We start from the raw sequence: 27,193 nt of genomic DNA on the forward strand, positions 1-27,193 counted from the left end.
ATAAAAATAAGGCATACGATATGGTGGATGCATTGCAGCGTATGAATCCTCCATATAATAAAAGAAAAACACACAAAATAACCTCTTTGTCATTATTGTCTATAGCACAGATATGCTGTGGAGGCTGACCAGCCAAGGGAGTGTAGTGGAGAACACAAGGTCATTACATTTCAAAATGAGCTACACATCATAGACCTCCTCCTGGGAAGTCTGCACACAAGATGGTGTGGCAGCTTTCTGCCGGGGGAACATTCTCCACTTTCTCTCCCAGTGATACGACAAAGCATCCAGGGAGTGGTGGATCCGATGATGCTCATTTCAACATGTGCTGAATAATGAAGGGTGCGAACTGGCTGAGGCGGGGAAGAAGAAAGTTTCCCAGCCAAGGGTGTGGAGAGAGCCAAAGGGCTGTAGAGGGATTAGACAGGTTGATGTGTAAATTGAGGGGTCGATTTAAACTGAATTAGGAATATGAGGAAAGAATGAGTTGACCCCTAGACTTCTGACCCCTTCTGGGATTCTCTTGCTGTTAGTCTCTTTGGGGAGAGAATTCTGACAGGAAGCATTTACAGAAAGATTCCCCATGAGTAAACCAATGAGACAGTGTTTTCTGAGTCCTTCTCACTGAAGGTGGGGCTGCTGACAAGTGTCTAGACTGATCTGGGCCTAAGGCTACCTCTTGTGGTAAATCAGTTATTACAGATGGGTTTTCTAAAGTTGCGGCCTTTTAGAGGCCAAAGAGCTGGAGGGTCTATCCTAGTTGTGGATTCTCACTAGTGGGTTAGTCATCCATTCTGCCAAAATCAACCAGGGAGACGGAACAGTGCTTACAAAGAGGATTCTTGCTGCTACGTGTTGCGAAACAGTATTGCTCAACAAGGCCACATGCTGTACAACTCTAGGGGACACTGTTCACATTGTTTCTGTGTGGATGCCATCCCTAGAGTGGTACATCTTTGTGCCATTGCAATTCAAGGCATTTTATCCCCTTGTGTTCCAGGCTGTGTGTGTTCTGAGATTTTGTTGATTGGTTTCCTTGTGTTTGGGGAGGGAGAGAAAAACAAGGAATAAAGGTGGCAGGACAGAGGGCTGGATGGAAAGAGGAGCTGGCAGGAATGGTGGAAAGAATTCAGGGGCAGCTGGGCACAGTGGCTCATGCCTGTAATACAAGCACTTTGGGAGGCCGAGGCAGGCAGATCACCTAAGGTCAAGAGTTCGAGACCAGCCTGACCAACATGGAGAAACCCCGTCTCTACTAAAAACACAAAATTAGCTGGTCATGGTGGTGCATGCCTGTAATCATAGCTACTCAGGAGGCTGAGGCAGGAGGATCTTTTGAACCTGGGAGGTGGAGGTTGCAGTGAGCCGAGATCACACCACTGCACTCCAGCCTGGGCAACGAGAGTAAAACTCTATCTCAAAAAAAAAAAAAAAGAGAATTCAGGGGCACCAGAAGAATCACTGCTGAAAATTCTTATATACTTTCCACCTTTTGAATTTTTACATGTTGCAAGCAACTATTTGGATAAATAAACATCATCTGGAGGGCAACTAGACCAACACCTACATACTCAGTCTCAGTTTGGTGGGGCTTGAAATGAAGAAAAGAAACATTTTGCAATCTTCTTAGGTGTGGTCCCCAGACTAGCAGCATCCACAACCTGGGAGTGTGTTAGAAACGCAAATTCTCAGGTCCCACCCCAAGCCTACCTGATCTGAAATCTAAGGGTGGGGCCCAGCAATCTGTGTTTTAACAAGCCCTATAGTTGACTGTGATGCATACTTAAATGTGAGAACTACTGCTGTTTAGAATGAGCATGGAAAAATTAGGAGAAATGGCCTATGGGGCAAAGCTTGAGATTTTTGATTGGGGTAGGCTGCATACTGATTTGGGGTACCTGAGGGATGGAGTCTGGACATGGGGAACATGCAAGAGTAGAACGGGGTTAATCAGGAGATCTTTCGGAAGTTCTAAGGGTGAATGCAGTGCCAAAGAAAACAACCTTGGCCCTCGTACAGGAAGAAGCCTGGATGGGAGTGCCAGGACTTGTTTTAAAAATGCAAATCTTGGTGCCTCAGTTTAAAGCAGAGTAGAATCTGCCAGTTCAAGCCTTTGTCTTCTCATCCATCTCTGGAAGCAGTACAAGAAGAAATCTGAAGGGGAAGGAAACATTCTTATTTGTATGTTTGAAAATCTGAACCATTCTGGAAATGGTCCTGAGCCAATGTCAAGAACCTACCACTCTTTCAAGACAGCCCTAGTTATTTATAAACATTTCTGATGTCATTTGTAGAGAAATGCTCGTTAATTCGACATAAATTTGTTGCATCCTTTGCATTCTGACTGATGGGAGTGTGGAAATACAAAAGGTGATACATACACATTAGAAAAAGATGAAAATAAGTGAGTGAATTCAACTTTAATGTCAACAAGAGAATCCAGAGAGATCTAGTCAGTACAAAGCCACTTTGTGGAATTCAGTTTAAGGCTGTATAAGCCTTGGAAATAGCACTAGACAAGAATGGATATTATTAGGTTGGCGCAAAAGAAATTGCGGCTTTTGCTATTGCCTTTAATGGCAAAAGCCGCAATTTCTTTTGCGCCAACCTAATAGAATATGGTCAGAGAAAAGCAAAGAGCTAATATAACTTTTATTATAAAAAATTAATTGAAAAATAAAACTTTTATGATTATTGATATTAGATGGATAGTGCAATAAAATTATACACCCACGTAAAAAAATAACAAGGATGAAGATATTAAGTAGATGACAAATTCAATGCTCCAACAACAAAATAACTTAAAATACATTTACTTCTATGTAAAACCATAGCCAAAGAAGTGCTACACACTGGTTCTGTCCCCCAGTGGAGAGATGGCAAATCCCTAGGATACTCGCTATTCCTGCCTATTTCCAGCCTGGGGCAGACATCACTATCAGCACTGCACTCTTCGTGCTGAGCCCAGACTAAGCTCAGAGTTCTCAACAGAAACAGCCTTCAGCCATTACTAATCAATCAGAGCTGCTATTTTGCCATCTATTACTCTCTGGAATGGGTGTGGCTGGCAAGCTAGTCCTGCTCCCAGCTCAGCCTCTCATCATTTTGCCACTAGAAGCCTCTTCCATACCGTGCCCCAAAGCGTGCCTGTTCTTATTAGTACTCGCTATTATAATTCCACAACAGACCAAGAAGTAATTCTGTGAAAGATGTTTTCTTTCCATCTCCTTCTCAGTATTACACATACATAAATGCATTTCCAATTTCCACAAATGTGGGGAAAATCAATGTTTCTAAAACTATAAAAAACAAAACAACTAAGAAATTATGAAAATAAATAGCATATATAGAGATCATATAAATGTATCCTAAAATGTGAGGTATTTAAAAGTGGTTCAAGTTCTTTTTGACATTAAAAAAGCTAAATTTAAAAAAATTTGTATGCTCACTTCAGCAGCAACATACTAAAAAAATCCATCAATGATGTGTTTATAATGTATAATTAAAAAAATAACATCAGCCTCCGAATTTATGAGTATTATTGCTTATTGTCAAAGATAAGTACAAATAGAGTAACACTGTAATTAGCTTAGAGGAAAATATCAAGTAAATAATAGTGCAGGCAGGAAATGTCTTGAAGGTGGCATGCGACTAAGTCTGAGAAAAACTTGTATAAATGTGTATCCATGTAGTGAGTCTCACCTAATTTCACCGCTGACTTACTACCCGCTTAGGAGCCTGTGCCAACTGCCCAGCACAGCAACATCTCCAACTGCCCCCTAATTAAATGTGAAGCTACGCTTGTCCTCTAGCAGTTGTCTAACACTAAAATTTTATGATTTAAAAACAACTAACTCATGAACTTAGCTAAGATTCAAAAAGTAAAAAGCCTAGCCCTTTATCTGACCTACAATCTGTAGTTAACATGGTTATGTCCTCAGTCACAATTAACTAGTATCAGCCCCAATTAACTTCCCAGATAGTTTTTTAATTAGCACTAACAAGTCAAACTACTAAAAAAAACAAAAACAAAAACCAGCACAGGGTGGCATGGTAATAGGACTGCTTCTAAGAGTGTTAATTTACTCTGACAACTGACAAGAAAAAATTCTAGGGAAAACAAAAATTCCATTCCGTTTTATCTTTGCCACTTATAATACGGTCTCGCCTTAAAGGTCTAATTTATTTTACGTGTTTAGAGAAGCATTTTTACTATTTTATATCCGAATAATATTCATTTTTCTTCTGTTTTAAAATAATACCAGGTTTCCATTTGTCAGAAGCGTTTGTCATTGAGTGGTGAATTACACTGCAAGAGATGTCATAAGCAGTGGTTTGTCACCACCTGCCATGTTAAATAAACCTCAGAGGTAAGACCAGGCTATAGGGCAAGTAAACAAGGCCTTTTTCTCCTTCCTCCTTAAACTATGCACTAAGTTGTACAAGCAAATGCTAGTCTAGGTTTTCCATCTTAGTACTAGGTTAAAAACAATGAGAGACCATATAAATCAATAAAAACTTCACGTTACTGAATTACTAAAAAAAAAAAGCTAAAAGCTGTATTTCAGCTGAACAGTAAGAATTGTTTCTTTTCAGAAAAAAACAGACTGAAAAAAATAAAATGTCTAGGACTCTAAATGTGGTTAATCTCATTGTGAAATGTCCACGTAAATCTGTGAAATAGTGATTGTGGGTCCTTCTTGTTCCCTGAGAGTCCTTTCTTTTATTTATCCTAGATGAACTCCTTCTCTCTCTCCTCTCTGCTTCAGCTCTCTAGAGTTTAGTCCATAGTTTTGGGGCCCCAAGCTCAGGCACTGATAAAAAATTAAAAGAAATCATAATGCACTGCAGTTGCAGGGCTGGGGGTGGGGGAGCGCTGTTTGCAGAATTAGAAACTACAAGACAAAAAGCAATAAACTCAAAACCCTGAGATTTCAGGGCAGTAGTGGGGGAAGGGTGAACACTGGTGGGTGGGGTTGCAGAATGAATTCACATGATTCAGAAATGCTTCTTGGCCACACAGGCCTGGGAAAAGAAAAGTATGCCTTCTATCTTGGATAGACCACGAATACACACCTAGTGGGAGACACATCACAATATACAATAACACTAACTTGTGTAGAGGGCAGTGAGGTGTTTAGACCCTGGAACATTAAGCATGGAGAGGAAGAGAAGGGCAAAACTGATGGTGATTATAACTGATTATAACTGTAGTTAGATACAGTACATAGAGAGAGAGAGAGAGAGAGAGAGAATTTCGCTTCCATTTTACAGATTTAAAAATGAGGTTTTCTACAGTATGTTTTTATCATGTTCAAGTTCACCCAGAGGACTAAAAGTCCCAGCCTTTTTCCATTTTACTACAATTAGTTTTTCCAAAGATTCATAAGTATATCCAATAAATGTGGTATTTAAATACATCTTTTATCATCAAATTCCTTTTGATAACCAAAGATGGCCAGGTTTAGCATTTCAACCAAAAAGAAACAACCACTCTGTGAATTCCAACCGAAGGGATTATAAAGAAGAGTTTATTAGCTGTCCCAGGTGTTGATTTTCATTTAGAAAGCTTGTTTTCACACATCAACAGCATTATTATAAACTTGTTTTAACATCAATCTATACTTAAGGTGTCTCACATAACAACACAGAAAAAAAAAAATCCCTGTTTACTGCGTTAGAACACTGAGGACTTCAGCATTTGCATATCTTCTAAGAGTTAGAAACCAAAGGGATTAACAATCAAACTGAAGAAGTGAACACTCACTCACCTCATCAACACTGAGACTAAGGGCTGTTTTTACGGGTTCTCCATCCTAGTGCCAGATACGTGGTAGACAGTTAATTCTGCTTGTGGATCGGCTGACAACAAGAGTTCAGTGAACTAACACCAAATACTTTTTAAGACCCTAATTTGCAATTTGTAAAACCAGAAGTGACAATGAGCCCTTTATAAATCAAAAGGGGATGTTGGCCTCAGAATGCCTCATGCTCAAGCCTTGCTAGCTATTTTCTTGACAGAATACTGTGTGACAGACACCACAACTAAACGTCGGATGGGTCAGAGCACTCTATTTCTTTTATAGCTTTTTTAAACAATGAAAACAACTTGCTCTTTACGGTTACAACTTTATGGGAGACAGGAACCTTTCACACTTTATGGAAAGGTGAAAGCTATCCTTAAAATGGCCAAAGAACCCGATACATTTTTGACTCAGAGGTTCAGTTTATCTGCATTTCATCATTTCATCATAAAGTAAGATGATCAGGCCCTTTTTCTTCTGGTCTATTAAAGCAGCTTGTTTTTACTGAAAGTCTGACACATACCTCTGTATACTGTGTCTTCCCCTTATAAAAAGCATATTCAGTTTCTCCCTCTTTTCTTAAAAATAGAAGTAGTTTTTGGCTGTTCTTTCTTGCTCCCTGTCTCTCTTCACATCTTTAAAGAATAGAACTGTTTTCTTTTCCCTGTCTTAAAGAAACATGAAATGAGTATATTTTCTATTGTTTTAGAAGAATGTCATGTTCCTTAAAAAAGGATGATTTTAGATATTGAATCTTTTACTTCCCTCTTTATGAAGACTTACGATTTTTAAAAACCACTTTCAGCTGAGCAACTTACAGTATAAAAACTAATGCATGTATATATATAAAATATGAAAAAATATATTTTCACTGATGATATATGATGATAGAAAGATCACAAATACTATAAAACTCAGCTAAATAAAGACTATAAAAGTAAGCAAGAAAACTTTTTAATCAATACTAATGTGAGTTGCTAATGAGATATGTGGGTTGCTTTTGAAGGAAGACAGTACTGGGATTAGTTACTTAAATATTAATAAGTTGTTCCCTGCATAAGGTCAACTTAGGAAGAAAGCAAGTTCAGAAAACATAGTCACAATTCAAAATCTCAACTTCAAATAAACTGAAAATATAATATTCAAGACCTTGTTCTGAGCATAGATCTTAACACTTCAAATACATCAGAACACAATTTTAATGACAAATCTAAGCTGTATTTCCTTTGAACTATTAGATGGCAGCATTATATCCACATTCTTTACACTTGACTATGAACTCCAACTCATGTAATTAAACAGCATCAGACCTATGCAAGACATGCTCAGCAAGGGGTGGGAACCACCCTTGAATTTCCATTTTTCTTTGTCTGTATTTTACAAAATCATGCAAATCCCATGCAAGAATTAGAGCTGTAATTTAATAGCTTGATGACAGGGCAAAATTAATTTGAAACAAAGAAAAATAGTAATTTGTGAAAATCATGCCCACTGGTAAGTTATAGTCACAGGGGAGGGCAGGATGGTATGGGAGAGGCCTCTGGGATCAGGAATATATTTCCAAGCAAACCTTATTTTCCCACAACAGCTGTTTTAAGTGATGAGTAATAGGCTCTGGAAAAAAAGAAATGGAGAAGCTGCCCTGAAGGGAAGGGAGGACACTTTATCCTCTGTCATGGAAAAACACGGGAGGAAAGATGGTGGAAGATAAGAGACACTGAGTGATGGAGGCAGGGACACAGGGGAACTCATGTCACATGGCTTCCTTCCTTTCAGGAAAGCCAAAGGGGTTATGTTTTAAGCATGGAGGATTGTCAGAATTTCATGAACTTGAAAAATATAGGAATAGTTTGAAACAGCTGCAATGGAGAACTGGGTTGCTGGGTTACTTTATTCACGTTATATGGGTTTGTCTTGTCCAGCCTTGGGGGCCAGTGATGACTTCAGAGTTCTACAGCAGTGCCTCCAAAGCTTAATAGGGATAACAAAGGTGTGGCACATGTGCCACCACCCCTCTCTTACTTCATGACTGTGACAGACATTACTAATCAAGCACAACACCCTTTCTCACTTAGCTGATAAGGAGCCTCAGAATCCTTCTCAACTAAGTGCTCTGAGAAGCCATTACTCATTGATCAAAGGAGGTACTTCAGATGGAATCTAGTCACCGTGCTTGAGTAAAATACAAGTCTTGCTGTGTACTTGGCTTACTCATAACCAACTTCCTGCATTTACATCTATGGCCAGTTACCCACTTGATGCTCCCTTTCTATAAGAACTGGATTTTTTGTTCCTCAACTTCAATAGCTTTATGTATGGGGATCTGATACCTGCTTCTAAACTTCCTAAACAGAAACCACACATTCAGGGCTGAACACCACAGACCACTGCAGTAAGCCATGGCTCTAACCCTCAACCAGCCAATCCATTTCCTCAAGACTCATTCCCAACTTACTATGAGGCAAGAGAGAAATCTGATGATTGTTGGTCGTCAGTGGGCTGCCTTGGTTCTCTGTATATTAGGCTTAGTACTGAAAGAAAATACGCTGGAAGTATCTCACTCTTCTAGTCCTAAATTTGCAATGCCCTGGTGACTTTGCATAAAAGCCAGATCCCATAGGCCAGTAAGTCCTCAATCAACCAAGCAACCAAGAAGCCTTTTAATGACTTCTAAGTTTGAAGACTGTAACAGCACGTTATCCTGACCTCAAGTTTTTTCACCAAAACATTCTCCCTAAAATAGGCCCTGCAACATCTCAGATGCCCAGGAAATAACTCTCGGAATGTCAGAGTCCAACTCTCCCAAAATTTCAGGTATTCTCTTCAATGGAGATCCTAAAATCCAATAGGCAGTCCAGGAATAAGCCTGAAACTAGGATATTATTTCCCTGAAGTTTCTGTGCACCAAGCAGGTATCTCCCTCTGAAGCAATGAACCTAACAAAACATAATAATACCTAATGTGGGCTTGCCCATGTTTCTAGGTCTTGCTAGTTCATTGGTGAGACCAGGTCCCTGTTCTTACAGAGGTTATTCTTACTTTGATAAAATATTCTAGAATCCCTATGTTTATGTCTTGCCAAATCCCATGACATCTTAGATTTAATTGCTTCTTCTCAATCCTGCAATCTTAATTCAGTCATTCCCTTAGACCCAGTTAAGACTGCCTGGGTCCCACAATAGAAGAGATCTATGGAAGAACCATCGCCCCTAAACCTGAGTAGTATAATGTGGTCCCCAACGAACAACCAGTGTCTTCAAGACAGCATGAGTCTGAAAACCCCAGGGTGAACCATACTAGTAGCCTAGAATGACAGAACTCAGCCGTATGGCATACATCCTAGGAGCCATCTGCCCTAATCAGACCCTGTCTCTTCAACTTGGCCCCATGTTTTCAAGAATTAGATTTTTCAGAAATTTAAACACTAGGAGCCGATATGTTTCTCATCATCAAACGATCAGCTGAGGTAACAGCATAGACAACCCTAGAGATGGTCAAGAAGGGACAGTAAGTGCAAACATAGTTAAAAAAATATATTGTATTTGCCTTGATGTGCACTTGAGTCGAAACCACAACTTGACCATGGACTAACTCTGTGACGTTTATCAAGTTTTTTGGTTTCTTTGAGCTTCAGTTAAACAAAGATAAAGTGGAAATAATCATAAAAATATAATGGGGTTGATGGACGGCTTAGAGATAAGATGCATTAAATGCCGGTTAAATGACAGACACTCTCGACAACAATGCCCATTATATCAGTCTTGTGCCAAAGTGCAAAATTAAGACATAAACATATTGGAAGCATAACGCTTGTCACATAGTAGGTGCTCAAATATATGGAAATAAAACCATGAATATATAAATGAGTCAGTTCATGTTTGCTTCCATGAGTATGAGAATATTTCTCAAAAGGAGCTTCATTCACCAGGCAATCATCTTGGACAAGTATCTTCACTACTTTTCTTTTCTTTTCTTTTCTTTTTTTTTTTTGAGGTGAAGTTTTGCTCTTGTTGCCCAGTCTGGAGTGCAATGGCGTGATCTCAGCTCACAGAAACCTCCGTGACCCGGGTTCAAGTGATTCTCCTGCCTCAGCCTCCCAAGTAGCTGAAATTACAGGCATGTGCCACTACACTTGGCTAATTTTGTATTTTTAGTAGAGATGGGGTTTCTCCATGTTGGTCAGGCCGGTCTCGAACTCCTAACCTCATGTGATCCACCCACCTCGGCCTCCCAAAGTGCCCAGCCTCCATTACTTTTTATTCCCTGTTAGCTTGATGTTTTAATTGAAACAAGTAGTAACCTAAAATCACATTATAAACTATGCCTGAAAATCCATCAAATCCACTTAAACTGTGATTTTTGACCTGCAAGTCACATTTGAACATTTATAGGCAATTCAATACTAAAACCCTGCCTTTGAAAGGGAGAAGTTGTTCTTCAGAAAGATGACGCTTTGAAATTGCTAAAATAACACACTTATTTTAAAGACGAATTTCTTCTACTATATGACAATGTATCATTCCTATGCTGAACTTTAATTAGAGTTAAACATTTCAAACTTAGATATATGGAGATTATTTTTAAAAGTCAATTCCCTTTTTAGGTCGCTTGAATATTTGTTCCACAAAGAAAAAAAAATCTTTCTGGAACTAAAGTGAACATTTTGGTCTTGGTTAAATGTGTGGCTGGGGGCAGAGAAAAATGGCTAAAGCATAATCCTGACGGTTGTACTTATTGCTGAGTGGATATCTAAGTGAAAAGTGAACATATTTTCTAAAAACCGCTCTTAACCTTTCATTTCAGAATATCTCAGAATGGAGGAGAGAACACTTCCCCACCTGGATAGTTCCACCTACTCACATATGTGAAAGGACAATGCTGATTAGACACACAATTTGCTTTGTGATAACGGCAACCTGTTTTGCAGGCTCCTAAAAGGAAGGCATGCTCCATTGGCAGGATTATAATTTGATTCAGATGATTCAGGCTTCAAAGACTAGTTTTGTTACTTAGCGAAAGTCCTGTATTGGGCTAGGCGCCTGACATAGCCTTTGTCTCCTAAAATTTTCCCTGGATACCAGTTACTCATTATCCCCTGTCTGCCACCTACCCTGCCTCTGCCCCACCATTGATTCTCTCTAATTCTCTGCCCTGCTCTTGGCCCAGGGAGGCCTATTTTAGAGCTTGCAGCACCACAGGTTTGGTAGACAGAGGCCACCAGCAAAAGACTAGAAGACAGATGGGTCTGTGTTGCCATTAGAACAGCTGGAAACGCCACCCCACTTCTCAGGCCATAGACTTCTAGGAAAGATAAAAGGAAATGCTGCAGGTGAAGAATGTAGCAGTGGTGTGTCACAATCACTAAGTGATAGATGCCACCCACTGATGAAGCCAAAACAAGCAAATGGTATTTGAGGAGGGTCCACGGCTAGTTAAGGATTTGATTGGAATACGTGTCACCAGGTAAGGTAGCTGTTTCAGTTAGTGTGAAGAAGTGAAAATATTTGGTTCACGGCCATTCCCCACTCCCATCAAGTATTTGTGCATGGCCTGCTCAGCTTACTCAAAACCCTCCCTGACAAAATCCAGGGGAACGGATTCGGTCCCGAAAAGGAACCAGAGTGAAATAAAATCTCCACTCCTCAAAAGAGCTGCAATCAGCTGGTGGGGGCACAGAGGATGTCATATTTGTACTGTGCCAAAGGAAGGCAGAATTGGGGCAGCTGGTGACAGTTCTCTGATGACTTGAGGGGAAAAAGTTGCTCTGGATCAGGCGAGTGAGCTGCTCCTTGAAAGTTAAGGATGTGAAAAACAAGATAGAAAGTTTTTGTGAGTTGTTGAATGCTAGATATAAGCAAATACAGGACTTCCTAGTTTTGTTGCACTTGATAAACACTGGGCCAGCACTGAGCTACCAGGATCGTAGCTTTAGAAGCATTGCCCAAGGTTGACAGATGTAATCCCACATCTGATCCTTCACTCAGGTACACGACTGAACTGCAATCCTCACCTGCCCAAAAGAAATAGTCTGGAGTCTGAACGCCTTAAGTCGGTGGTTGTTCTGCAGTTTTAGGGCCAGCAGCATTAGCATTCTCTGGGAGCTAGCCAGAAATGCAAAATCCAGATTTCCCGAGTCAAAACTCTGCAGGGTGGGGGGCAAGCCATCTGTGTTTTAGTAAGCCCCCTAGGTGACTCTGATGCACACTCAAATTTGAGCCTCACTGTCTTAGCACAAATGCCTTAGCCCCAATGCTATTACTATCAGTTACCATGTGTTTACCACTTATTATGAATCAATCATCTTGCTAAATCCTTTACTCGAATTGTCACATTTATTCTTTACAACACCCTTGGGAGGTAGGTACTGCTGGCGCCCCCATATATGGAAGGTAAACTGAGGCTCAGCTAGTTTTCAGAGCATACACAAGGGCCTGCGGCCAATGCCAGAGTCAGAAATGGAATCATGCTGGTCTTCCCAATGTTCAGAATCACTTCACTTCACTGTTCTGCCTCTATTACAAATCCAGAAACACTGTTACAGAGCAAAATGCGCTTTTCAAACAGGTACATTTGTTAAAAGATGTGAACCTTTTCTGGAAGACAACTTTGACTGTCCCAGCTTGCTTGGCGAATCTTTGAGCTGTCCTAACAGGCAACTCCTCCAGTTCTAAGACATGCCCTACTCTCAGGGAAGCACAAAGGGATATTGAGGAGATAAGAAACGGGCTGAGCCAAGGATCCGACAGCCAGATATCTGGCCGTCTGGAATGGATCAAACTTACACAGGTTTGGAGTTGCTCAAATAAATGTCCTTTGTGTCTCCACCAAAATATATATGTATATGTGTCTGTGTACATGCACACGTGCACACATACCCCTCACATGCGTAACAAAATAAACATTGTCCATACTTTATCAGCCATTGAGGGAGAATACAAAATTGAATCTACTTCTTCCCTCCACAAAAAATAAATCACACTGCATGAAAATGAATTAAAAGAAATAATCTTTAAAAAGGCTTATCTATGAATTCCTATATGGAGTGTGCGATTGCCTGCCACTAGGAAGCACCTGTGTTCTTTTCTCTAAACTGATAAACTAACATCTCTTTTTACCTGGAGGAAAAGAAAATCAACAGACATTGACCTTACAATAATCAATTACTTATTCTCATATTTAAATTTCAGTACACAAAACATCTCAACATAAAGTAAAAAAAAAAATCCTGCTTCAAAAATTATTTGCTATCATATTTGTGCAACACCAAGCAGAACAAAAGTAAAAGAAAGAAAAAGATTTGCATCTATCTATATTTTAGCAATGCTAATCATGGATTTATTTTTATCTGCAATTAATTAACCTGATAATGCCACTCGTATTTTATTTAAATACAACATGTTGGAAAAATTTTAAGTGCAGAAAAATTTTAAAATTTTTTCTGAAATATATATTAAAAATACATGTATGTATTGGTATTTAGATATAGATATGTGATAGAAATAGCAATCAACAAAAATACTCTAAAGAAACATACTTTGAGAATTTGCTTACTTGGAAAAAGATTAATTTACATTTATTCCAACACATTCACTAAATTTATATTTTATGAAATTCCTTTTTTTTTTTTTTTGAGACAGAGATTTGCTCTTGTCACCCAGGCTGGAGTGCAATGGCGCAATCTCGGCTCACCGCAACCTCCACCTCCTGGGTTCAGGCAATTCTCCTGCCTCAGCCTTCTCAGTAGCTGGGGATTACAGGCACTCACCACTATGCCCAGCTAATTTTTGTATTTTTAGTAGAGACAGGGTTTCACCATGTTGGCCAGGCTGGTCTTGAACTTTGGACCTCAGGTGATCCACCTGCTTCAGCCTCCGAAAGTGCTGGGATTACAGGTGTGAGCCACCATGCCCAGATTACATTTAATATTACATCAACAATTAGAGTATCAATTCCAAGTGAGGCCATCATAAAACTCTATTTGAATAATTTAAAAATTCCCAAATAGGCCAGGCACAGTGGTTCATACCTGTAATCCCAGGACATTGGGAGGCTGAAGTGGGTGGATAACGAGGTCAGGAGTTCAAGACCAGCCTGGCCAAGATAGTGAAACTCTGTCTCGACTAAAAATACAAAAATTAGCCAAATGTGGTAGCAGGTGTCTGTAATCCCAGCTATGTGGGAGGCTGAGGCAGGGAATTGCTTGAACCCAGGAAGTGGAGGTTGCAGTGAGCTGAGATCAAGGCACTGCACTCCAGCCTGGGTGACAGAGCGAGACTTTTGTCTCAAAAAAGAAAATACCCAAATAGTGACCTAGCGAGTTTATGCTTTCACTTTATTTTCTCACCCTCCTCTAAGCGATCATTCCACATGCATACTTTGCTATCACAGGGCAGTAAGGTGCTTGCTTTTGTCTCCCTCAATTAATTCCCCAAAGCTCTTTGAAAGCATTGGGTTCTTCTTACACATCTCCATATACGCAGAAGTTCCTAGAAAACGGCTTTCCCATTGGTAAGCTTTTAATAAATAAGATTAAGGTTATTTAGCAAGGCTAGGTGGTAAAGTGGGCAATCATACCCTTTCTAAGGGGGCAGCCACTCATAAACTCCACACACCTGTCTTCAGTCCAGAATGCTGGTCCAGTGTTTCCTGACTTGGTTTCTCAAAGGAAAAGTCAGCTGGGCATGGTGGCTCACACCTATAATCCCAGCAGCACTATGGGAGGCCAAGGCAGGTGGATTACTTGAGGTCAGGAGTTCGAGACCAGGCTGACCAAAATGGTGAAACCCAAGCTCTACTAAATCCCAGCTACTCAGGAGGCTGAGGCAGGAGAATCGCTTGAACCCAGGAGGCAGAGGTTGCAGTGAGCCAAGATTGTGCCACTGCGCTACAGCCTGGGCAACAGAGCAAGACTCAGTCTCCAAAAAAAGGAAAGGAAAAATGGACATTAGGACTTCAAAGAGAAATCTTCCCATTTTTAAATGCTGGCCACACATACTAAATTTCTCTTTAAAACAGGATTCAGTAAGCTGGATTTGTGCAGGAAAACCAAGTCACTTGAAGAGACACCAGAAATAGCAAGTTATATGCAGGAATTGGGGTTTCCACAAATGATAGGTGAGCCAGAGTGGATAAAGAACAGAAAAGTCACAGAGGAAGTTATGGGAAGGGCAGGCAGAACGGTGAGAAGGCAGACCCAGAAACCTCAACGTGAAGCAACACCAGAGTGGTGGTTCTCATTGGCTTATGAGGAACTGCCCTGGAAATTCCCTGGAAAGGTCCCACCAGTGATTACTGTCTGCAGCAGTCAAGTGAGTGGTTTGCAAGCCACCAGGAATCCCACATCTGCCCACACATTCGGCTGCAACAGACTCCACATCTCTTCTGCCTCCCAGCTCCCATACCGGTTCCCTTCACTGGGAATCTGGACTCAGAACCATTAAGAAGAGAGGAATCTGGAGTATGTGCCTCTTGGTTCCCCTTCATTGCATCCCATAGATGGAAATGATGTCAAATTGACAGCAGACGAGCCTAGCACTCACAGTACAGGACGAGAAGAGAGATCATTGGGGCTAACTGCACTTTCAAGGTACAATATACCATTTCCAGTTTCGAGGATGACTGCAGAAACCATTTGAACAATTTCACCTTCTAACACGAGAAAAGGGAATGAAATGTATTGAAGATACTGTCTCAGGTAACACAATCCTTGATAAGAAGCCAATGAACATTTCACATGGTTGCATCCCCAATTTTCCTTTCTTCCCTCTCCTCGCCCTCCCTACCTCTCTTCTCCCTTCCTTTCTTCTTTCTGCTCCTTCTTCCTCCTCCTCCTCCTCATTCTTCTTTATATTTTAACATCACAAAAATACCATCTCAGGAGTTAGGGGTGAGGAGAGCAGGTGTCAATAAAGGGATAGCACAAAGGTGTTTTTGGGAAAGGTAAAACTCCTCTATAATCTGATTGTAATAGTGACTAATTGCACAAATCTATATGACTAAAAATTCATAGAAGGAGCACCAAAAGGTCACATTTTACCATATGATAATAAAATTGCTGAATGATAATAACCTTAAAACAACAATAAAAAGAAACATATCCTCTTGTAACAAAAGTAGCCATCATCAAAGCAACTTAAATTAATGAGATGCATGAACACTGAGAGAGCTACAACTTCTAACTAAACAATACTATCTGGGGTCTTATAGAAAGTCAGGAACATGCAGGAGAAAACATTCAGTGGTAGATACCTTCAAACAAATCAAGAAACATAATCTACTATTGATATTTTCATGTTAATCCTCCGCAAAGGTTAAATAATCCTTTCCAAAACTGTCTGTGTGCATGTTTACTATATAAGAAGATGGTCCTCACATAGAATTTACTTTGTTTAGGAGGAATCAGTTAAATGCTCTTAACTCCAATTATTATTGTAAAAAACAGAAATTGAAATTATAGTAGAAATAAAATACATTTTGGCAAAGGATAGCTCTGATTGGGAAGTAATATATCAACCATTATGATGCGACAATTAAGTAGACTGAATAAACTCTAACGCAAAAACACCTTGCAAACAAAATTTGAAAAAAATTTAAAAGCCTTGCTTTTTCTACCTGTCCATTGACTTGGAAGAAAATTCACTTGATTAAAAAAATGAAAAAGAGTATGTACTATAAAATTTAAATAAAAATGTATACTGCTCAACTTGCTTAAATGTAGACATTTAATATACTTAAAGTTGCTTTTAATTATTCTCTCACTTACGATAACACTGTCTCATCAATTGCCTGCAAGCCTTTCTCTCTACACTTCACAAATATCTGGTCAAAATTCAACAACTGGTTGGTGTAGACAAAGACTTTCAATTCTTCAAGTCTGCCTTAGACTCACACTTGAGCACTTTTCAACTGTCTCTTCAGAATGTCAGTGATTAGCATGCAAAAGGTTTATTTAATTTCATTATTTCTTTTCAGGGAAAAGAGGTTAGAAACAGCTGTCATTCAGGTGATGAATACAAGCTGCCAGCCTTTGAAACAGCAGGTAAAATAGTTGAGGTTGGAATTAATTAGCATTTAGAAATCCCCCACGCTGGATTGTACCCTGGCAAGGAAATGGCTGTCCGACTTTGCAAACTATTTTATCTGTTAAAGTAGTCAGGATAGAAGGCACAGTGGAAAGATAAAGCGAGACGCTTGAACATTCAGAAACAAACACATAAAACAGTTTTCTACTCTTTTTAAAAATTTAGGCTTATATGCATAAATCTAAGATGTGACATTCAGTCCGAAGTCATGCCTGAGCATACCATAAGCCTTTTAAAACCACATTCAGGGGCTTATGATGATTTCCAGCAGACATGTGACATTCAACGTTAAGATTCATGAAGCTGTCACCAATGCTGACCCACACAACGGCTCTGCAGCCACTTGATTTGTTACATATTCTGAAAGAAAGAATATCTTCTAAAAGGAATCTCTCCCTGGCCACAAATTCTGTTTGGTTTAGGTTTCATAAAGGTGATACACCTCGGAGCACACCCAAATATCTGAAGAAGAAAAAGGAGGAGGAGGAAGAGGAGAAGACGGAGAAGGAAAAGGAGAAAAAAAAAGGAGGAGAAGGAGAAAGAAGAGGAAGAAAAGAAGGAGGAGGAGCAGGAGGGCAGTAACTATTCTATTTCAGAATTACATATCCTAACAAGTTGACATTTAAGAAAAGTCATTTTAATTTATATATGACATTTAATATATATGAGGAACATATTTTAAAAGCAGAAAATGATAGATATCAGATATTTAATTATAGATAATAAGTGACCACCTGGCAGGCTTGAAAAGCAAGAAGAAAGCAACACACTGTTAGAGTGCCTACAGAAGATCAGAATGTTGGCTGGGCGCAGGGGCATGCACCTGTAATCCCAGCACTTCAGGAGGCTGAGGAAGGCGGATGGCTTGATTTGTTATAAATCATGGAAGAAAGAATATTTTCTAGAAGAAATCTCTCTCCCTGACCACATATTCTGTTTGGTTTAGTTTTGCTTTGAGACAGTCACCCAGGCTGGGGTGCAGTGGCATGAGCTCGGCTCACTGCAACCTCTGCCTCTTGGGCTCAGGTGCTCTCCTGCCTCAGCTTCCTGAATAGCTGGGATTACAGGCACATGCCACCCTGCCTGGCTAATTTTTGTATTTTTACTAAATCCGAGGTTTTATCATGTTGGCCAGGCCAGTCCTGAACTCCTGGCCTCAAGTGATCAACCATCTTGGCCTCCCAAAATGCCAAAATGCTAGAATTACAGGTATGAGCCACCGTGCCCAGCCTGGTTTATGTTTTATCAAGGTAACGCTCAAGCACTTTTCAAATGTTCAACATGACTAATCATCAGAGAAATGCAAATCAAAACCACAATAATATATCCTCTCACCCCAGTTAAAGTGGCTGTTATCAAAAAGACAGGGATAATGGATGCTGAGAAGAATACAGAGAAAGGGAACCCCTTATACATTGTTGGTAGAAATGTAAATTGGTACAGCCACTCTGGAAAATAATATGGAGGTTCTTGAAAAAATTAACAATAGAACTACTGTGTGATCTAGCAATTCCAGTACTAGGCATATGTCCAAAAGAAAGGAAATAAATTTAATGAAGAGGTATCCACACTCCCAATGTTCATTGCAGCACTATTTGCAATAGCCAAAATACGGAATCAACTGAAGCGCCCATCAAGTAATGACTGGATAAAGAAAATATGGTATATGTATGCAACTGAACATTATTCATCCAGTAAAAAAGAACGCGTCATCTGCAGCAACATGCATGGAACTGGAGGTTATTGTGTTAAGTGAAATAAGCCAAGCAAAGAAAGACAAATATCACATGTTAACAATCACACATGGGAGCTAAAAGGTGAATCTCATGAAGATAGGGTAGACTGGTGGTTAGCAGAGGCTAGGAAGGGTAAGGGGGTGGGAGGATGAATTGAGGCTGATTAATGGGTACAAATATACAGCTTGACAGAAGAAATAAGACCTTGTGATTCATACATCAATAGGATGACTACAGTTTACAATAATTTATTATATGTTTCAAAATAGTTAAAAGAACAATTTGAATGTTTCTAGCATTAAAAAGACAAAAAGACAAATGTTTAAGATTATATATATCTCCCAATTACACTGATTTGTTCTTCACGAATTATATGAATGTATTAGATTATGACATGTACCTCGAAAAAATAAACTTCCCTCATTATTATTGCCTGGAAAGCAAATGTCAAAACACTGGACCCAAACTGGACCACAGTCTGAGAATTTTGTGATTACGATAAGTCTTTGATAATGTAAGAGATGAATGATTCCCCATTATCCATAAGAATATTTTTTGAGACTCAGAAGTAATTACGCAACAAAACATTTCACACAAGGCAGGAAGAATGGATCTCCATAGGCCCAAATGAAATCGAACTCTGCCCTACAACCACTACCCCCACCACCTTTCCTCACTTGCCTGCACACTCACCCCCTACCATGTTTTCCACTGCCTTCACCAGCTCCCTGCACTTCCACTCCCAGACCTTCACATCTCGACCTACGCTACCTCCACCGTCCCATGTCAGAGTCCTGCTCCTCTGTGCCCACCAACACAACCTCCACACTCTCCTGACCTCCCACACTGGCATGGTCCTGACCACCTCTCTCTCTTTCAGCAGTTTCCATTTCACCTTGTTTCCAGTGTATTTACTTAGCCTACCTTCCTTTACTTGCCTGAAGCTTTCTTTAGCAGCCTCCTTACAAAATACAAAATAGCAGCCTATATCTTTTTATTTCCTCCTGCCCCTATCTTAGTGCTTGCCATAATAACTGCATAGTTAAATCTAAACAAGTTTTCCTCTCCCTCTCCTCACCAGCTCACATGGAGAAGAGCATGGGTGCTCTGGTTATTCACAGAAGCACATGCTTTTTCACTGCCTCCTACTTACAACTCTCCGTGGATTTTGACTCTTGGTCATTCTCAATCTCTTATCTAAAGACAGGTGCCATGCACAGGAGAATTTATCATGGAACCAATCAGTCTGAAGCTCCTGGGCCCTCGACTTGCTTGCATGAGTGGGGCCATAGCAATATTTTATTTGGAATTTTTTTTTGAAAGGACCTTTAAAATTGTACAAGCTTCAGATTCCATATAACCTGGATCAGCTCCTGCAGGAGAGAGAGCTACAAATATTTATTAGTAAAGCTTTGGTTTATCAGCAGTTTTCATGTATTTATAGTATTCTAATCTATTATAGGCATATATAAATATGGGCTGGCTAAAAGCTTGTGGGGAGGGGGCATAGAAACATTTTCAGCAGCCATTTTAAGAGGTAGTTTATGGGACAGAGCAAATGGAAGTATCTCTTTGCTGGTCAGCACAGAATCAATAAGGACAAGTCACTCTGAAATGACCTCGCTGCATTACTTGAATTCTGAAGTTTCTTTCCCAAATCAGGGCATTTTCACTTGCTGTTCCTTCTGCCTCGAATGCTCTTCTCCCGGATCTCTGCAAGACTGGCTCCTTTTTTTTTTTTTTGAGACGGAGTTTCGCTCTTGTTACCCAGGCTGGAGTGCAATGGCGCCATCTCGGCTCACCGCAACCTCCGCCTCTGGGTTCAGGCAATTCTCCTGCCTCAGCCTCCTGAGTAGCTGGGATTACAGGCACGCGCCACCGTGCCGAGCTAATTTTTTGTATTTTTAGTAGAGATGGGGTTTCACCATGTTGACCAGGATGCTCCTTTTTAACCTTTAGTTTTCAACTCCTATGTACCCTTCGAGAGACCCTCCCAGCAATTGCCTCCATCCCACCTACTCCTTACAGTTCACCATATTCCTTCATTTGCGTTTTTCTTTTGTTTCTTTTTAAGAGATGGGGTCTTAGCATGTTGGCCAAACTGGTCTTGAACTCCTGAGCTCAAGCAATCCTGCCACCTTAGCCTCTCAAAGTGCTGGGATTACAGGTGTGAGCCACCACGCCCGGTACCATTTGTTTTCCTTATACCACACACCCATATTAAAAATATTTTTTGTGGGGTGGGGCATCAAAGTTCATATCCCAGTGTCCTTTGAATCTACTTCCTTTTTCCTTCTTTCCGGCGTTCAGGATGTCGAAGCGAGGACGTGGTGGGTCCTCTGGTGTGAAATTCCCGATTTCCTTGGGTCTTCTGGTAGGAGCAGTGACCATCCGTGCTGACAACATAGGAGCCAAAAACCTGTGTATCGTCTCTGTGAAGGGGATCTAGGGACAGCTGAACAGACTTCCTGCTGCTGGTGTGGGTGCCATGGTGATGGTCACAGTCAAGAAAGGCAAACCAGAGCTTAGACAAAAGGTACACCCAGCAGTGGTCATTCGACAACGAAAGTCATACCAGAGAAAAGAAGGTGCGTTTATCTATTTTGAAGATAATGCAGGGGTCACAGTGAACAATAAAGGCAAGATGAAAGGTTCTGCCATTACAGGACCAGTAACAAAGGAGTGTGCAGACCTGTGGCCCCAGATTGCATCCAATGCTGGCAGCAATGCATGATTCTCCAGTATATTTGTAAAAAATAAAAAACTTTAAAACTAAAAAAAAAAAACAAAGATCTAGAACCAACCCAAATGCCCATCGATGATAGACTAGACAGGGAAAATGTGGCACAGATACACCATGGAATATTATGCAGCCATCAAAAACCATGAGTTCGTGTCCTTTGTAGGGACATGGATTAACCTGGAAACCATCATTCTCAGCAAACTGACACAAGAACAGAAAATCAAACACCGCATGTCCTCACTCATAGGCGAGTGTTGAACAATGAGAACACATGGACACAGGGAGGGGAGCATCACACACTGGGGTCTGTCGGGGGGAAATAGGGGAGGGACAGCGGGGGGTGGGGAGTTGAGGAGAGATAGCATGGGGAGAAATGCCAGATATAGGTGATGGGGAGGAAGGCAGAAAATCACACTGCCATGTGTGTACCTATGCAACAATCCTGCATGTTCTTCACATGTACCCCAAAACCTAAAATGCAATAATAAATAAATAAATAATTTTAAAAATAAAAATTAAAAAAAATTTTTTTTGCATGTTTTATTTACTTTTTGAATGTCTGCATCCCCACTGAAAGGTAAGCACAAGGGGGCAGGGACCTCAGCTGTCTTGTACACTCTGGTATCCCTAAGGCCTGGAATGTGCTTGGCTCCTAGAACAATTAGTACTTACGGAAGAAAGAAAAGAAGGAAGGAGGGGTGAGTAGGTTTGATGGCTATGATTCAAATCCAGTAAAATATTTTCAGAGTCTATCATAATATTATTGTACAACATAGAGAAAATACGAATAGTAAAATTAATGCAAAAAATCAAACAATCACATGTAAAGAAGATTACTGGTAAATCTAGAGTCCTAGAACATTTTTGCACTACAAGACTGGAAGGATTTAACATGCTCGCTTCAATGATAGCAGTTCACTTGTAGTAGTGAGAGGATTCCAGAATGAGGCTTGGCCAACACAGGAAGAGGTAATGAAATTCAGAAAAGCTCCCTAGTCAATCCCAGCATTCCACTCTACGATCCCAAATCTAGTCCCAGTGGAATATCCATGAGTTTCTGGACAAAGATAAACCCTAACAAGGTATCTAGCACAAGCCTTATGTTGAAGTGGTTATATCAAGAGATCCCAGATACTTGAGTTTTCATTGGCTACATTAGGGATCCCAGATACTTGAGTTTTCATTTGCTACATTAGCCTGGGAAACTAAATACAACAAAAAACACATAGAAATTCCTGAGCCTTACCTGAGATTCACTAAATCTCTGGGGTAGGCCTGAAAACTTAGTACTCTAAAGATCTTTCCAGGATATTCTGAGATGCAGCTACTAGATTTAAGGACCACTGTGTTGAATGATGGAACCAGAAAACAAGGAGACCTTAACAGGCTTGAGTAATATGCCAAAAAAGGCAAGACACATTTGATGCTGGAGTTTCATATTCTCAGAATCTTCCTAAGGTATCGAAGAACCTGAGTTAATGAACAAAGATTTAAATTTTTCAAAGGAAAAACTTGTTCTGAAGGAAGGGGTGTGTGTATGTGTGTGTGTGGAAGGGGTGTGTGTGTGTTCTGAAGGAAGGGGTGTGTGTGTGTGTGTGGAAGAGGTGTGTGTGTTCTGAAGGAAGGGGTGTGTGTGTGTGGAAGGGCTCTGTGTGTGTGTTCTCAAGGAAGGGGTGTGTGTGTGTTCTGAAGGAAGGGGTGTGTGTGTGTGGAAGGGGTGTGTATGTGTGTTCTGAAGGAAGGGGGTGTGTGTGTGGAAGGGGTGTGTGTGTGTTCTGAAGGAAGGGGGTGTGTGTGTGTGGAAGGGGTGTGTATGTGTGTTCTGAAGGAAGGGTGTGTGTGTGTGTGTGGAAGGGGTGTGTGTGTTCTGAAGGAAGGGGGGTGTGTGTGTGTGGAAGGGGTATGTATGTGTGTTCTGAAGGAAGGGTGTGTGTGTGTGTGTGGAAGGGGTGTGTGTGTTCTGAAGGAAGGGGTGTGTGTGTGTGGAAGGGGTGTGTATGTGTGTTCTGAAGGAAGGGTGTGTGTGTGTGTGTGGAAGGGGTGTGTGTGTGTTCTGAAGGAAGGGGTGTGTGTGTGTGTGGAAGGGGTGTGTGTGTGTGGAAGGGGTGTGTGTGTTCTGAAGGAAGGGGTGTGTGTGTGTGTGTGGAAGGGCTGTGTGTGTGTGTTCTGAAGGAAAGGGTGTGTGTGTGTGTGTGTGTGTGTGTGTGAGAGAAATATAGGATTGGAAAAACTGTGTCAAATATCTTTTCTTGGTCCACTCAGTTCGATCCCCATTTTTCACCCTGCTCCGCAACTGGAGGCTGACCTTTATGGACTTCATCAATGGTGTCCCTCACCCTGTGGTATCCAGTAGGCCAAGAAGGAGCCCCATCAGGAGAGCGGAGGAAGAGAGAAGAGTGCACTCTGGGTACTTATTCCCTCAGCCCTCTCCATTGGAGGTCTGTCTTCAACTGGATGTCACAGTCCCTCTACATAATTACCCTCCTCCAGAGAGTCCCTTCGTTAAACTTTTGATTTTCTTATTTTATTAACATTATTTTAGAGACAGAGTGTTGCTCTGTTGCCCAGGATAGACTGCAGTGGCACAATCTCGGTCACTGCAACCTCCACCTCCTGAATTCAAGCGATTCACCTGCCTCAGCCTCTTGAGTAGCTAGGATCACAAGTGCACGCCACCATGCCCAGCTAATTTTTGTATTTTTAATAGAGACAAGGTTTTGCCATGTTGGCCAGGCTGGTCTTAAACTCCTAACCTCAAGTGATCCACCCGCCTCAGCCTCCCAAAGTGCTGGGATTACAAGCATGAACCACCGTGTCCAGCCCATTTTTTTTTTCTCATTTGAATGTGTTAAATGTTTTTGCTGAGACCACGATTGATGGTCTAATCTCATAGGAAGATGAGTTGAAGGTACATAGGATTATGGCTTAATGGCTGCTTATAAAAAAGAGCAGCTATGCTGCTGCTCTCATTATGCTCGCACATAATGAGAATGTGGCCTTCTTCTGTTGCTTTATTATGCGTCTAGAATAGGGGTGATAGTCCCATGGCTCTCCATACAAATCTTGTCTCATCAGGTATTTATGTCCATTTTATAAGACACATTGATATCCTAGAAGGGCCAGAAGGGCAGACAGATGGCTGGTTAGATGATAGTCAAATATCTGAGCTCATTCGTCTTGGTAAACTCTTTGACATGCTGTAGGAGGCACCAGTGCATGGCGGCATAAGTGGAAACTCTGCGGGCCAGATGGCCTGGAATTAAGTCCTGGCTCCACCCACTAACCAGCTGTGCAACTTGACAAGTTATTTAACCTCTCTGAGTTCCTGATCTGTTTCCTTTACTGTAAAGTAAAAAAATAAATAATACATCTCTCATAGGTTATGATGATTGAATGAGTGATCACTTATAAGGCATTTAAAACCATCCCTAGAAAAAAATTAATGTTTTAAATAAACAAAAACAAAAATTCCAATCCTCATTGCGCAAATTTCAGAGTAAACCATCACCTTCAATAAATGTCAAGTGCCTTATATTAGTTTTTCTATAAATAGTAAGTTATTTTAAATGGCGGTTTTCTGCAGATATTAATTTTAGTCTACAAAGAGCCATTAAAGTTGAATTATGGGCTGGGCACAGTGGCTCAAGCCTGTAATCCCAGCACTTTGGGAGGCCGAGGCGGGTGGATCACGAGGTCAAGAGATCAAGACCATCCTGGTCAATGTGGTGAAACTCCATCTCTACTAATACAAAAAATTAGCTGGGCATGATGGCGCGTGCCTGTAATCCCAGCTACTCAGGAGGCTGAGGCAGGAGAACTGCCTGAACCCAGGAGGCGGAGGTTGTGGTGAGCTGAGATCGCGCCATTGCACTCCAGCCTGGGTAACAAGCGAAACTCCATCTCAAAAAAAAAAAAAAAAAAAAAAAAGTTGAATTATGGCATTAAAATGAAAGTTTGAGGCACTGAATGATTTATTCCAATAGAAACTCTACTTTTATTTTTAATTTTTTTGAGTCAGGGTCTCACTCTGTCACCCAGGCGGGAGTGCAGTGGCATGATCATGGCTCATCGCAGCCTTGATCTCCTGGGCTCAAGTGATATTCCCACATCATCTTTTATCTTTTGTAGATCCGAGTTCTCTCTGTGTTGCCCAGGCTGGTCTCAAACTCTTGGATTCAAGTGATCTTCCCACCTTGGCCTCCCAAAGTGCTGAGATTACACGCCTGAGCCATGACACCCGGTTAGAAACTTTAAAAATATATCTTAAGAGTTTAAATTCTAATATTTTATATCTGTGCTAAGATTCAGAGAACACAATTTGAAAGAGCCAATCCCAGCATTTTAATTATCCTTCCCATCCTCTTCCTATCCTCTTGTCACAGATAATGATAGCGTGTTATCTGTTTCTACGATTGTTAAGAATTTTGAATCAGACCTCAATCTTATCCAAAAAGTACAATAATCCCGAGTATGTAAAAAGAAATTTTGTGTTAAAGCCCAGGTTTCAAAAGCCATAAAGCATGATGTTGACAACCTTGACAATGTCTCATGAAATTTTTTTTTTTTAAAAAGGAGGTTACGTTAGAAGTGTTTTTCTCTGAAAACTCCATTTCCTTAATACTTATTTTTAAATCTCAACACTATATTTTCTTCATACAAAAGAAAAAAAAGACACCCTGGCATCATATTATAATGTTGCCAGAAATTAGTTACATAATTATCCAACTTTCATCAGCACAGCATTCTCTCTACCACTTAAACTTCAACTTTAAATGGTCCTTCAAGATCACTCGGAATTTGAGTGTGTATGAAATGGAAGTGTTTGTATGGACTTCCATCTTCAAAGAAGATAGATGGATAACTTTTAACAGTTTTCTTGTATTGCAAAAGAAGGGAGGGAAAGAGAGATGTAGCTCTGGAGAGAAAAGGTCAAAGGAGCTGGGTAACGCTCAAGGCTGGGCTTTTCACCTGTGCCCAGGAAGGTTATATAAGTCATAGAGAGTTTGCCCACACAGAACCAGGGGGAGGGCCAGTTCCAGGAACTTTCTCTATTATGCTTCCTTTATGTCCTACCAGGTAGGTAAAACCCTAGATTATTAACTGTTTGCTGGTTTGCCTGGTTGATTATTTTAAGAGACAGAGTCTCACTCTGTTGCTCAGGCTAGAGTGCAGTGGTACAATCATAGCTCACTGTAGCCTCGAACTCCTGGGCTCAAATGATCCTTCCAGTTCAGCTTCCTGAATAGCTGGGACTACAGGCATGTGCATGTGTCATCACACTCAGCTAATTTTTTTTTTTTTTTTAAAGAGACATGGTCTTGTTATGTTGCCCAGACTAGTCTAGAACTCCTAGCCTCAAATGATCTTCCCACCTCAGCCTTCCAAAGCACTGGGATTTCAGGCCAGGTATAAGCCACCATACCTGATCTTTTGATTTTTTAAATCAGGGATATACAATAAGTGATTTAAAGCTATGTGGAAAGTATTATATTTATTCATGTATGTTTACTTTTTAAAAATTAATTGAAGTTCACTTAAAACTTTACAACATTTACCAAAATGCATCATCAAGCTTTTTAGAGGAAAATCATGCTGAGTCTGTATGTCAGACATACCTGACAGCAATAACTCAAGCATACCCTGAGAAAATCCAGGAGTGGTCAAGCTGGAGAGTCACTCCTTATCTGTGAAGAACATCTGAACCCCTGGCCCATCATTTGGAATGCAGACTATACAGGGATCGGGGCCTTTTGTTTTGGGTTAAAGGGAGGTTGCTTGGTGAAGACTACTAAGAGAAAATGCTATATAATCTGCATGCTTTTTACAAAT

General features: G+C 40.6%; 1 protein-coding gene and 1 pseudogene across 2 annotated transcripts in view; one reads left to right on the forward strand and one right to left on the reverse strand.

Moving 5' to 3' along the window:
- MACROD2 (mono-ADP ribosylhydrolase 2) overlaps nucleotides 1–27,193 on the reverse strand; it is a 2,078,532-nt gene that overhangs the window by 1,085,161 nt on the left and 966,178 nt on the right. The window lies entirely within an intron of this gene.
- LOC110568856 (large ribosomal subunit protein uL14-like) lies at nucleotides 20,933–21,388 on the forward strand (annotated as a pseudogene).

The sequence above is a fragment of the Aotus nancymaae genome, unplaced genomic scaffold (assembly GCF_030222135.1).
Source record: "Aotus nancymaae isolate 86718 unplaced genomic scaffold, 86718_ANA_hifiasm-v0.15.2.pri h1tg000001l, whole genome shotgun sequence".
NCBI classification, from domain to species: domain Eukaryota; kingdom Metazoa; phylum Chordata; class Mammalia; order Primates; family Aotidae; genus Aotus; species Aotus nancymaae.